The 13,709-nt window shown below is 51.8% G+C and overlaps 1 protein-coding gene across 7 annotated transcripts in view; it reads left to right on the forward strand.

Moving 5' to 3' along the window:
* The window catches only part of LOC134160218 (ankyrin repeat and fibronectin type-III domain-containing protein 1-like), a 182,054-nt gene that overhangs the window by 142,739 nt on the left and 25,606 nt on the right, over nucleotides 1–13,709 (forward strand). The gene's annotated exons all lie outside the window — the stretch shown is intronic.

Here is a 13,709-nt window from a genome sequence, read left to right on the forward strand (position 1 = left end):
GATAAACGAGATCCAAGAGCCACACTGGGATGGCCACAGCCAGTGTGGGGGGCACCAGAAGCCATGGCAGGGAACACGCTGGGGTGGGTGTTGTAAAGGTCAGAGGTGCCCCAGCGCAGGCCACCCCCCATTCACCCATCCCTTTGCTCCTTTCTGCCCCAGTGCTGCTGCTGCAGTGCCCTCAAGGCCCCTTGTGCTGAGCATAGGTCTGAAATTGCAGCCCCTGCTTACGCAGGGAGCAATTCATCCTGGGTTGCAGGCTCTAATGCAACAGCCTTTGGAAGCAGATCATAGTCAACCCTCCCAGCATTAGAGGTGACCTACTAAGGATATTTAAAAGAACTGGAAATTTCATTGCTTTCTGCTTCCTTAGATGGCTAGAGGAGGGTAAAAAGAAGAAAAGAAATGCTTAGAAATTGCAAGAATGTCGAGCTTGGTTTTGTTTTTCCCTGCTTGTTTTGGCAATCTTTCTGGCATTTATTGTATGTTCTAACTCTTCAGTGTGAGGTTGTGGAGTCCTCCTCAAAGGCTTCCTCTATCTGTGAGGTTAGTTAAGCATCAAAGCTGACTAGGTATTAATGAAGGCAGACAAAGAAAGAATTTAAGCTATTTGATGACAGATTGCTTTCTTCCCCTATTGCACAATTTTCTTTCCTTTGCTGAAATGATGTCATCAGGAAAGCTGCTCTGCAGTTACCATTCATCTTCCAAATAGACAAATATGTGAATTTGTAATATACCAGATAGAAAAACAAGCAAGGAACTCATTAAAACCAACCAGAGTTTCTCTTTATTTGCAATAAAAAAGCAAGAGAAGTCAGTAAATCTCATTTCTCCCTTTAAATGTCTCCCTGAAGCCCCAGATCCCATTTTAACCCTGTGGTGTCAGGTTGTTTGTGGTACCTTTTCATTAACACTGTAGCATTTTCTTGGGGGAAGCTGTCTTATAGTATTTTGCAAAGCACCTTGTAGAGCAGTGACTGCAGTGGAAGGTGATGCTGGTTTATGGGTTTTTCGTAAGCTGGCTTGGGAATGAGCTCTTGGTGAGGAGGAATTGCCTTTGTCTGCAGTTTGCCCCATGCCATTGCGTTGGAGATAGAGGCTGGGAAGTGTGATTCCTGAAAGACAATCATTTGGGTTGGAAAAGACCTTTAAACTCATCGAGTCCAACCATAAACCTAGCCCTACCCCAAGTCCACCACTAAACCATGTCCCGAAATGCTGCGTCTACACACTTGTGCTATCTCACTTTTTTATAGTCGGATAGACAAATTGAGTGGATGGAAAAGCTTAGTGTCATTTTAATTTACCTCACACCACATAGACCACTCCAGTGTTCAAACTGGTAACACTACAGTAATTGGTAAAGGGCCTACATGTTTAATTACGACCTAATGTCACGGCTTCTGCAGGGAGCTGCTCTGGCCAGAGGGCAACACCTGGTCATGGGGTTTATCCTTGGCTGGAGGCATCTCAAGCTGGATCAGATGTCCAACTTGGCAGCCAGGCGCGGGTGGGCTGGAGTGCCTGCACTTGTGTGCTGGGGCCCTCTGACACTCAACAGTTAAGCAGATAACCCAGGAGCTGTGCTGGCTGTGCTGTTGCAGTGCAGGGATTTAATTGTCATTTACGTGCACACAGCACAGGTTCCAGAGAACAGCTGGGGGTACCTGTGCATGAAACACTGCACGCAGGTTTCCACACAGCTCTGGGGAGGCACTCAGAGTCTTTTCCTATGCAGGCCTCCTACACAGCCTCATCCTCCCAAGGGGGAACGCGGGCTTTTCCCTCATGTGAAACAGCATTTCTCTGCATTCCTTGTACATCTCCAGGAATCCATGATCAATGCAGTGAGATCAACATCTTTGGTTAGTTGCTCTAAACAGTTCTGCTGCACACAGGGAGCACTGCCAGGCAGGGGAGGTCCTGGGCTCTGTGGCTGATCGAAAACATGGCTCATGCCCTCGCAAACTACAGATGCCTTATTTGGCTTCCTGAGCAAATACCCACATGCATCAAATCTGTATTATTTATATGTAATCTGTATTTATAAGCTTAGCTCAAGGGCACCATGGCATCGTTTTACCTGCCTCTGTGCAGTGGGTGAACATCCACATGGTATATGAGAGGGGTTCAGCTCATCCCATGGGGGTAGGAGGGGGATGGAAATGATGGACCATATTTTCCTAAATCAGTGGCTTCTGAGAATCCTGCCCATCTTAATTCCAAGGCTTGAAGGCAAGGAAGGGCTCCTGGACCTGCATTACCTGTTGCCAGGGAGCAAGTAGAGATTATGAGCTGCATGGATGTTCACCCTCTGCACAGAGGCAGGTAAAACGATGCCATGGTGCCCTTGGGCTAAGCTTATAAATACATACTACATATAAATAATACAGATTTGATGCAAATACAGCATTCACAGTTGTTCAGGTGCCCAGGTAGGGGTGGATGGAGCTGAGGTAGAAGAGGAGCTTACAGCATCACAGTGTCTGTCTGACACTGTGTCTCCTGAGCTGAGTGCTGCCAGGTAGTGAGACAAGGAGGGCTCACAGGGCCCTCACAGGGAAGAGCTTCTGCCTAAGAGCTCATCTCAGTCTCTCCTCTGTCAGGTTAAAGCCATTCCCCCTTGTCCTGTCCCTACAGGCCCTTGTCAAAACAAGGTTCTGAATGTCTCCTGGGACGCTGGGACGCTCCCATCACAGGTCTCACATTGGTGTGTCTGCTGGTGCACATCTTCCCCACTGGCTGTTGGAACGTGCCAGTTGGTCCCATTTCTCCCCGGCACAAGGCACGCTTTATTCACACAGCACATGAGTCTGTGCAGAGTGCACTGCTGCTGTTCCCAGCCCGGCCGTGAGCAGAGCCTCGTTAGTTTCACTTAGTGAAAAAAACTTGCTGGGGGGAAGGGAGTGAAGGCAGGGAAAAAGTGAAGTATTGGGAAAACACTTCTTTCATTCACATGTTGTTTACTGAAATAAATACTTCATTATTAGGCTTTTTTTAGGCTACTTTTTTTTTAAAGCCAGTGCCACAAAGTGCCCACTGTTAGGCCCCATGAATGTGCCAGATCACCTCAGCCCAGGGCTCCCCCCAGCCGGTGTATTGCTGCTGGAAGGTGCCTGGAGAGAGGCACTGGGGGAGCAGGGTAGAGCCAGGCTTTCCCAAGCTTCGGGAGAAAGTGAGTGCTGCTGGTGTCCAATTCTGTTCCCCTTTTCTGATTTCCTCTCTTCCTCTTTGTTGTTTGGTGCCTGCTCTGGCACCGCAGCAGCCTAAGCTCCAAGTGAGGCAAATCTGGTAATGGAGGCAAGGATGGATTTGGGGTCTGATTTATTAAAACTCTGCTTTCTGCTAGTCTGTGATACTGATCTAGCTCCAAAGCATAAACAGCATGAAGGCCTGCAAGATAAAAGCCCTCTTCGTTTGAAGCTCTCCACCTTCTGCCTTTAGAGACATCCCACTGTCCCCCCAGCAACCCTGAAATCAGCCATCCCTTTTCACCCCCCTTAGGGTGAATCAAGGCAAAGAGCCTCCTTGCCTCTTGTGCATGTCACCTGAGAAATGAGGCACATTTATCTTTCCTCTTAAGAGAGCCTTATCCAATAAAATGACTATGATCCACTGGTTTACTCTTGTGCGTGCAGAGCCTGGGAGCCTCTGTCCCCCTCTTGCATCCTTCCAGCTCTGGTGCTCATCGATAGTTCCAGCCCCAGTAGGTTTGTTCTCCTGGCATCCATTTACCTCTTCTTTTTCCTTTCCTAGCTCTCTGTCTGTTTTCACTTCTTCCATTTGTTCCTCTGCTTGCCGTTCCCCCATGCTCCTTTTCCCATGCTCACCTCTCGTTCACCCTATTTTCTTCTTGCTTTTTTACTTCTGCTTGCTGCCTGTTCTCTTTGGGCTCCTCGAGTGTCTCATGCCGGACAGCCTCCCTGTGATCCATGGTTAAAATTGCCTATTCCCATGGTGGCTCAGGAAAAATGCAGTACATTTCTCACTTCCACCATCCTGTTATCTCGTTCTGCTCCTTGGCTGCCAATCACGAGCTGTTGAAGCAGCGCTGGCAGGAGCATGTGTTCTGATGGTTAGAGGCAGGCAGCCGGCTCGGGCTCAGCCCTGCTTGCAGCCTGTTTTGCTGCCTGACTCCTACGGCTCCTCGCTGAGAGCGATGTGCTGGGACCAGCAGCTCTGCATGCAGCCCGTGCCTGCCTGGTGGGAAGGTGAGGAGGGGTTTTCCCATGATCCAGCAGCACTGGGGCTGGGTTTCCGGGCTGGTGGATGTCCGTGTGCTATGGGACTGTGGTGCCATGAGGGCAGAAGCTGCAGCCACCAGGCACAGGAGCCACACTGATGCCATCGGGCTGGCAGAGACGGCACACATGGCTCCACTGCCACGCTCTGCCTCATGCTTTGGGTTTGGTTATAAAGCAAAAGCGTTTAATGGCAGTATTTTCATGGAAGTTATTTACAATTTTATATTGTAATATTTCCCCTTTAGTTTTAAGTGGTCTCATGTGGTGTGGAAATTCTCCCTAAGCTGCTGTGCTGCAGTGTGAAATCTGTGCCAAGGAGGTGCCTGGTGCTGCTGGGCTCCTTCCATAGCTGCCCTCAGCAGGCAGCGCTGCGACCTGTCCCCATCGGCAGGCTCTTCACCTCCTGGCACCCCAGTGCCAAAGTCCTGGGGGGCTGCAGAGCCTGGGGGAGGTGCTGAGCTGCCAGCTGATTCGTCTGACTGTTCCCAAGCCAGCATACTGCAGGGCTGCTACTGCAAAGCTCAACAAAAGCCTTGTGCTGTTTCCATCACAGTGGTCTACAGGACTTGTCCCAGGACTCTTTGCTTGACGGTCAATGGTTTGCCAGGGGCAACAAGCACAAAGTGAATTGTCAGCAACTTTTTGGGAGGTGGGGAGAAGCAGCACGCTAAAGACAGAGCACCCAGAGCTCCTTTGGATTTCACAGCCCTACTCGAGCTGTCTTTCCCCTAACTTAATCCAACACAGAAGAGGAGATGTGGAGCCCCCCACTGAGGAAGCTCTTAGCCTGAGTGAGGGAAAATAAGAGGGAAAACCAAGGCCCTGAGCCTTTCTGTGGAAGGGGAGGAATGCCAGAGCCTGGGAGGTATGTGGGCATCTGGGAGCAGAGATGCTCAGGGCAGGCTGAGATGTGGGCTCCACATTTGCTCCAGTGTGGGGCATCCAGCATTGCTCAGAGCGTCACCTTCCTCATCCCACGGATCCTGGCCATTACTCGGGTGCAGCGCAGCCACCCCAGCTCAGCCGTGCCAAGGACAGGTCCCGGACAAGCCAGCGCAGTGTTGAAATGGAACGTGAGGCGCTTTGTCTCGACTGGGAGGGCTTTAAGCCCTCGCTCGGGAACAATGGCCAAGCTATGGGGTCATTTGTTCTGGTATTTCAGCAGCTCCTCATGATTTATGGGATGTTTTGTTCTGCTGCTTGTCTTAGCTTCCCCCTCTCCACCCTCCCCGTCTCCACCCCTTCTCCATTTCAGCTCCTCTTCCCCCCGCGCACAATTCCCCTAATAGCTGTGGAGCCTCTCTGCCTTACGAACTCATGGTATCTGTGACTTATTGAATTAGCCGTATGGGAGCTGGACTTCCACACCATTCTGTGGTCTGCCAGCATGTCCTGGTTGCCCTGGGAGCCAGCCTGCATCAGGGCCCCTTGCCCAAGGACAGCCTGAGCTTTCCCCCAGCACAGCTGATGGACGTTGCATCAGCAGGCCTCTGGAAAGTCAGTTTGTGGGCAATAAATGTGATCAAGAGGATCTGCAGCCCCACCAAGGAGGGCTCTGTTTGTGGAGACCCCCTTGTACCAAGGCAGGATGGGGGCTTGGCTGCCTGGTCCTGGTGCTGCCCCCCTCCACCCTCCCACGACACCTCTCCATGTGTGAACTGGATGCCAGTTAGGGAGTCCCAGAGCTTTTGGCATTGAAAAGTGGATGGGGCAATGTGGTTCAAGAGCTTGGCTTTATCGCCACCACCCTGGGGATGGCCATGGTTGATGCCTCTGAATGTATGGGGGGAGAAGGAGTTGGTGGGACAGTGGTTCACCAGTGACTGTGAGGAACTCGCTGATGGGAATGGGGAGAAGCAAGCCCTCAAAATATGTCCCTGAAAGTTGGGTTTGCCCTTAGGAAAGCATTTAAAACACATTGTTTGCAGAAAATCATCTTGTATCCTCATTGCCTGAATCATCTGCAAACAGAGAGAGGTGCAAGGGCAACTGCTGTGCACAATGACAGCGATGTGTCTGCTGCAGGTCTTTGCAACAGCAGAGGGGTCATGGTCCATGCAGCTCTACTTCTGCCATCCTGTGCTGCTGGCAGGGAAGTAGGATCACCTGATCCCATGGACACTGGTGGGAAAGGAGAGCAGCATAGGACGAGTTTGGGACCATCCATATCTGTAAGGTCTGTGCAAAGCCTCCCCTCCTGGTGCAACAACCTCCATCAGCCCAGGCTTCCTCCTCACCTGGGGAGAGGCAGCTCAGCTTGAGATTCCAGTGACGATGGAGAGGTTGGGAGCAGACCAAGGGCTGGATCTCCTCTGTGTGCAGCATTGTGACTGGCCACCACAGGCACTGGCTCCAGCAGGTCCAGTGGTTCCATCTGCATTTTTTTCTTGTGTCACTTGAGCCCTCTAGGAAAGTGACAGAAGTGAAATGCTCAGAGAAGACTGATTTCCAGGTTCTCCCTGTCTGGGACTGGAACCCTCATCCAGATCCCTTCCTCACTGACAGCACATGAAGCAAACACCATTTATTTCAAAGACAAGCTTCAGGTATTGTGCTGATGTGTTGTTCTGGCCTCTTCCCTCTGCTGGTAGCTGATAGCTCTGAGCCCCAGTAAGATTCTCAGTGCAGCATATCCATTATCTTCAGTGCACATTGATGGCTCTCAAATAGCCTATTTGCTTGATTTGTTTTGGTTTATTCTCATCATCTCTCTGCCATTTCCCATGGCCTGAATCTGCAAAGCAGGATGGATGCTGCTGAGGAGTGTGGACGATGCTTTTTATTCTGTGGGATCCCCACCGGTTCTTCTCCATGGATGTGTCCATGCCCAGAAGGTTGTACAGCAGGCAGCCCCATGGTTATGCTTCAGAAAAACTGCAGGGATGCCCCGATCCTTGGCATGCAAGGGAAACTTCATGAGTGTCTGCATCTTCGCATGAGTCAAGCCCTTACTGATGGGCCCATGGATCCTCCACACCAGCTAGTATTCCCATAGTGCACTGAATTTGGAGGGTCTTAGCTCTTCTAGTCCTCTTAGCCAGCACACAAAGTATCTCAGTATTTGTCTTTTGGTGGGAATATTGATAGTAGACTTGGTTTCCTGCTAGTGGTCAGGTTTTAGACCAGTGGCTTTGAACCTAGCTTCTCCTTGAGCTGATTCTCAGCTGGGGAAGGATGGTGTGGATGAGTTGTGTGCATGGAGAGCCCCAGCAAGGCAGGCACTCTGCCCTGGGCCACTGCAGCCCTGGGACAGCTTTGCCCTTGGAGCAGAAAAGATTTCTGGTCTTGGTCTTGCTGCTGGGGCCACTGGGGTCAGGAAGCCCAGAAGCATCAACATTTCCAGTTTGTTCTGACAGCCAGCACTTTCAAGGTATTGGAGTACTTTTAATCCTTCCTTGTTGCTTAAATGGTGGCAGTCCCTGTTGTGCTGGTTTTCTCTGCTCTTCAGTAGTTTCCTCCTGGCTGAGACACTTCTGCCTGCCAGAACTTCAGGAACCTCTTGTTTATCTTCCTGGAGAGCATCTCTCGGTGCCAGGTAAATATTGGACCTACTGGCTTGGATGCTGGCAGGATGGGCAGCACTCAGTGGGGAGGCCAAACTGGATGTAGGAGCCAGCCCAGGACACTTGGGACACTGAGGACCATGTCCTTGGGTGTGTTGAGATTTCTCTCCACCTCTGCTTGAGTCTTTCTTGCTACCTGCACACTCACTCTTCCCCATCGCTTTGCTTCACACCCATCTCTCTTACCTGGTCTTCTGCTGGCTTGCTTGCTTGCTTTTAAGAGAAGGTTTGTGAGTCCAAGTGAAGTCCACATCTGAGCCTCATGCCTAGTGGAGGTCAGGGAGAAGCAGTTATGTTCCACTCTGCTCCTTACTTCCAGATTTCTTCCCATTCTCCTCAATATTGAAATGCTCATCCGTCTACCTTCATGCACCCTGCAATAGCTCACTCCCCAGGGACATTCCTCTCCCCATTCCACTATGCCTTTGTTGCCTTTATTGGCATTATTATCAGGGAGGGCTGAAGAGGGATGAAGGTCTTCTGTGAAGAGCTGTTGGGCAATGTGGAGGAAGTTTTTCCATGTCAGCAGTTCAAAATAGTGCAGATCTGATAAAAGTTCCAGTTGCAGGGCCAGGAAAAAGCAAGGTTCATGTTTGGCTTTGTCCAAAGTGGAATTGGACAGTTGGCAGCAGCTGCCAGTGTTATCATGAGCATAGTGACAAGGTCACAATGGTGACAAGAATGACACAAGGTCTTCACTTTGCCCATGTTTTGGAGGTTCACCCGAGCCCTCACCAGATCTGTTCAGACAGAGTTTGGCTTCCATCCACATGTGCCAGCAGGCCCTGTAAGAGCTGACCAGTTAGTAGCTGGGTGGTAAATATCTCCTGCCTTAAGGAAGGGCAGGCTCCTTCGTGATGGTCCACTGTGAAAGCTGTTGTTTCTGAGCTTTGAAAAATGAACATATGACAATATGTGTCAGCATTTGTTAGGCATGGCCACCAGAGCAGCTGCTGAGCTGAGCAGAGCTCCAAGAAACATGTCTTCTTGGTGTTATCAGGATTGACTCTGTCCCACTGCCCCAAGGGGAGCCATCATCACCTTCAGCAGGATGCTGTGACTTGTTGAGTTGATGTTCTCCATACAAACCCTATGGGTTTGCAAGCACATGGTTGTTGCATCCCCTGAGATGGAGGAAGATCTGGCAGTGTGGTGACTCAGCTCTTCCTGCAGCATTGTTTCTCCTCTCCACCCCCAGGCTCACCCAAACTGACTCATCGATGCTTCTGAGCTTCACCCATATCAGAGAAATGTGGCCTGGGCTGGGGGCAGGGGACAAAGGTCCCCTGGGACACAGGGGACCTGGCTTCTCCTGGCCGACTGAGCAACAGGGTGAGATCTGCCCCTCTTTGTGCCTTGGTTTCTCACCCTTTAAAAGGAGCACAGCACACTGACCTCTTTTCTCAGGCACTTCGAGATCTACTGATGAAGGAGCTGACTGTTGCATCAGGACAATTGGTTAAATGGGGGTCATCTGCTGGCAAACCTGTTCCCCCAGCCCCAGGGACAAGATGTTGGCTGGCTCCAAGCTCAGAGCTGGCAGGTGAAGCTTTACTCTTAGGCTTTGTAACTTTAGAATCACAATCTGAAGCTGTTAGCTTATGTTACCACTTCAGCAGGGCGCACAAAGGTCAAAGTTTCTGTGATGCATGAGGTGTCCTGTGTGGTGGAACCTCCTCTGTCCAGGGAGCAGATGCTAAAAAAGTGAGTCTATCCGCCTCCAAATGGTGTTCTCATTCATCAGGATCTTTGCTGGGGAAGAGGAGCCAGTTCTGATCAGAAGCAGTGAAAGGAGCAGAGATGGGCAGGTGGGATGTGGGGATCCAGGCAGGTATAATCCTAAATTCTTTTGGGTTTAAATGTCAGTGTGCACTGGGCTCTGGAGTCAGAGGGTGCTTGCTCCCGCTGTGTGATGTAGCCTTCAGCTTTTCTGCAAGCCTGGCCTTCATCAGAAGACATAATCCTTGAAGGAGAGACCTTGTGCTGGAGAACAGCTTTGAGGGGAGAGACAGCCCAGTGAGCCTTAGTGGGGTTCCTGGTGCTGGCAGGGACTGCTCTGCCCCTGCACCTTGTCAGAAAAGGGACTTGGGTGAAGCCATGTATGTGCTGGTGTGCAAGCAGCTCGACTAAGGTCTAACACATGCCAAGGGTGCCTTGTCCCTGCCCTGTGTCCTCGTGGGACTCCAGACCAGCTCGACTTCATTCTTCCTGCTGTCGCACATCAGGAGCAGCTTGGAGCTACGTCCTTCCCTGTGCCAGTCGGCTGCTGGTGTTTATTAGACCTGTGTCAGGTTTCCCTGTGCGCTGAAATCCCACAGAAAGCAGGCCAAATCCTGGGAAGTAAGTAGGCTGCTTCTGGACACAGATAAGCCTGTGTGACCTTTAGCTAATGCTCCTGCTTCCCCGATCTGTGCCCAGTGTCTGCTGGCTGTCCAAGGGGGTGTCTGAGGAAACCTTGACTCTTGAGTGTGGGCCTGGAGCAACTTGAGCAAGGAGTGGATAATACAATGGAGTGCTGGCCTGCTTTCTGTGCAAGTGGAAGGCTGATGCTGGCACGAAGTCCTATCCTCCCAGTGTCTGTCCTCCCCCCCCATCCTCCCTGGCTCAGCTCTGCCCTGTTCATGAGCTTTGTAAGGCTCGTGGCAAGCAGCAAAGCAGTTTTGCTTATGGAGCAGAGCTCTGCTGAGGTGAGCTTCACTTGAACTCGTGAAGTTTCTTTGGCCCTTTTCTTTCCTGATGATGCAGGTGGGTCAGGAACAGGATGCTGCTTTGCACAGGGACCCAAGTCTGCCTTCCTTGTGTACCATCATCCTCCTCCTGTTCCACAGAGGAGGTATCTGCTGCCTCAGCAGCTTCTCATCACTCCAGGTAGAAGTGCCAGCAGACTGATAGCGCTGTCCTTGGGCTACACTGGGACCATGTTGCCATAACTGCTGCTCTCCCTGATCCTAAGAGGGATGGTAGGCACCCCACTGCAGCACCTTGACTGCAGCCTGAGCAGCCCCCACATGTCAACAGGGGGGACAAGGTGGTGCATCCCAGGCTAGCATGTGCCAGGGGCAGTGGGCACCTAGAGAGGCTTTCCAGTTCTGTGGGCATCGTGGTCCTGAGGAAGCTGCCTTGCAGCACACAGCCAGGAGAAACAGGGTGAGGAGCATGGTGGCATGACTGGGTGTCTCCACCTGTCAGGGGAGTTAAGGACACAGCAGTACCCAGCATGTGTTGGGGCCACCAGCTCTGTGACATGCTTCCCAGCCCCTTGGTGATGGAGGAACCCAAACTACTTATGTCTGTCTCAAAGCTCCTGCTCAGTGTAAGCATGTGAACAGGTATCTCCCAACTGCTTTGAGAGATCTCTGAGGTGCTGGGGTCAGAGTTGTTGTCTCTTCTTGCCCTGTGCTGTCACCTCCTATCATCAGGGCCACCTACAGGCACTGGTCCCTGCCACCCTTGCTATGAAGTTACCCTCGTGTGCTCCTGTGGAGGGGCAAGGGGCAAGATGGGCACCTCTGGCCCAACATACTAATTGTAGACGGAGACAGCAGATGCCTGTTGTTCAGGCTGTAGAACACTTTCCAGTGGGAGTTTGTTTGCTTATACCTTTGCCAGACTTTAACTGTTTGGGCTGAACTTTTCCATGCTTGCTCTACATTAGGCTGAACTTTTTCTCTCCTTCCCCACCTCTCCCTGCCTCAGGTTTCAGCAGGATTTTTTCTCCTCCTGTCTCTTTGAGGATTCCTGGTGCCTCCATGCTTTGGAAGAGACTTGAAATTTGGCAGGGTTGGTGCACTTCTGGTGGAAATCAGCACAATTTGGTCAAGTTGTTAGCCTCTGGAAAGCATGGTTGTACACACTTGAAGAGCCCTTCAGCGGCTGGCTGCTGAGGTCCCCATCTGCAGAGGCTCTGGCCACTGCACCCTCTGCTCTCCAGCAGCACCCAGCACCTCCTGCTCCATCTCTAGAGGCACCCCCTTGCCCATGCAAGTTCAGGTCAGGAGTAGTGACTGCAGGGAGAGCAAGGGTTGGTTGGTGCTACTCATTAGCAAGTCTCAAAGCACTTTACAAAAGACAGCATCATCTTTATCTCAATTTCCCACTGGCTGTCGGCATCACCTGCCTTTCACTCCCAGTGGAGCAAGGAACAGAGCTCAGGTCAACTTGGGTAGTGTCTCTGATGAGCAGCTGAGAATACTTGGTAAGAAGAAGAGCATTTCCCAGAGCTCCCATATTGAGAGAGAGTAGTAGTGTGGGAATCTTTTCTACTTACTGTGGGGGCTGTAACAATTCTTCCGTAGATCTGTTATCCTCAGCTTGAGGTTCTCTACCTGATGGCATCTCAAAGCTTTATGCAGCTAGAGGGAGAAGCTAGAGGGAGAATAAAGTGAGACAGGGGGTGGGAAAGCTCCAGTCAGATGGAAGCAGCAGACAAACCTTGGCTGGAAGGAGGCCTGGCCGGGGGTGAGGTCTTCCCAGCTGGTGCCACTGCAAGAGCACTTGAGTACTTGTGGGGTGTTTCCTAGCAAAATTGCAAAAAAAAACAGTTGGCTCCTCCTCTTGGAATGCAGCCTTTAGACCCTGACTTTCCTAGAGATGCATGGAGGGAAGGTTGGCTCTGGCTACATTAGTGCTTTTGTAGCTGAGGGGCAGTGATCCAGCTCCTCTGGCATTGCACTAGGTGGTGCTAGCATGAGACTGGCACCAGGGCTATGTGGTGGGGCTGGTCAGAGAAGACCCCAGCGGGTGCTGGTTGTGGAGCAAGCCAGCAGCAAACCTTGTCATGAAGCTGTGCGGAAAGGAAGCCAGCCTAGGACATGCCAGTCCAAGGAGACCCCTGAAGGGGGGTGGCAGCTCTTTGGTAGAGGTGCCAGGAACACCGCGTGGGTAGCAACCAATGTGCCCATCACTGCTGGCTGGCTCCCGCTGATTGCGTTCCCGCAGGAAAGGGGTTTTCTGACTCCAGTAACATTTACCAGCTGGGCAGCAGCTCTGGAGCCGGGTGTGTGTGTTTGTCTGTTCTTCCATTGTGTCTTGGCTGTCGTCTCCTCCTCCCTGCTGAGATCAATGTCTGTGGCCTGCCTTTTATAACCCCTTTGGTTTCAGCACTGGAAGTCTTCAGCCAGCGGTGCTGGTTTCCATCGTGCAGCCTCAGCGTGCTTGAGCAGCTTGGTCCCTGTCTATCTGGGTGGCTTGGGTAGGAGGATGGACTGGAGGTGGGTTTCCACCAGAAAGGACATCCCAGTGATGGGCTGGGGAAATCCTCTGGAGGGCTGTGAAGCACAGGTTGGACGCAGCTGGCTGAGAATGGAGACCAGGCACAGGTGTGAGAATTCCTCCTTGGGCCAATTTTGTCCAATTTCATGGTTTTGGAGAAGAGGTGGTTTCCCATGCAAGCCGGATCCCACCAGCGTATTCTTCCTGGTGGCACCAGGTGGCGCAGGAGGTTAAAGGATTTGCTGCTCATCCTCGCAGGTATGGGTTCCTATCGCCTCTCACTGTTGTGATGAGTCTGTAGGTCTTAGCCACCATGGCATGTAGCTGTGCCCCCATGCTAGGGCTGCAGCCCCAGGGCCAGGCAACAGCCATGCAGCTCCCAGGAGCCCCATTTCCAGCAGAGCAAGGAGCTGAACCAACATTTGAACCCAAGTGAGGGGCCTGGTATGCAGGTGCTGCGGAGCCTCAGCATCCTCTGTCTCAGTGTCAGGGGGGACAGCACCAGTGCGTCACAGGGGGGATGAGGAGGAGGCAACGTGGGATGTTACCCTGGTGTGAGGCTATGCTGAAGTGCAGAACATCCCTCCTGCACACACCTAAGCCATCAGAGAGGAAGATAAGTTAGTGCTTCTTCCTGGCTCCAGGGCATTTTGCTTGGGTGCAGGTACATGGTGGCAACCCTCAGAGG

Source organism: Pezoporus occidentalis, unplaced genomic scaffold (genome assembly GCF_034315485.1).
Source record: "Pezoporus occidentalis ecotype Australia unplaced genomic scaffold, CSIRO_AGI_Poc_V1 ctg158, whole genome shotgun sequence".
NCBI classification, from domain to species: domain Eukaryota; kingdom Metazoa; phylum Chordata; class Aves; order Psittaciformes; family Psittacidae; genus Pezoporus; species Pezoporus occidentalis.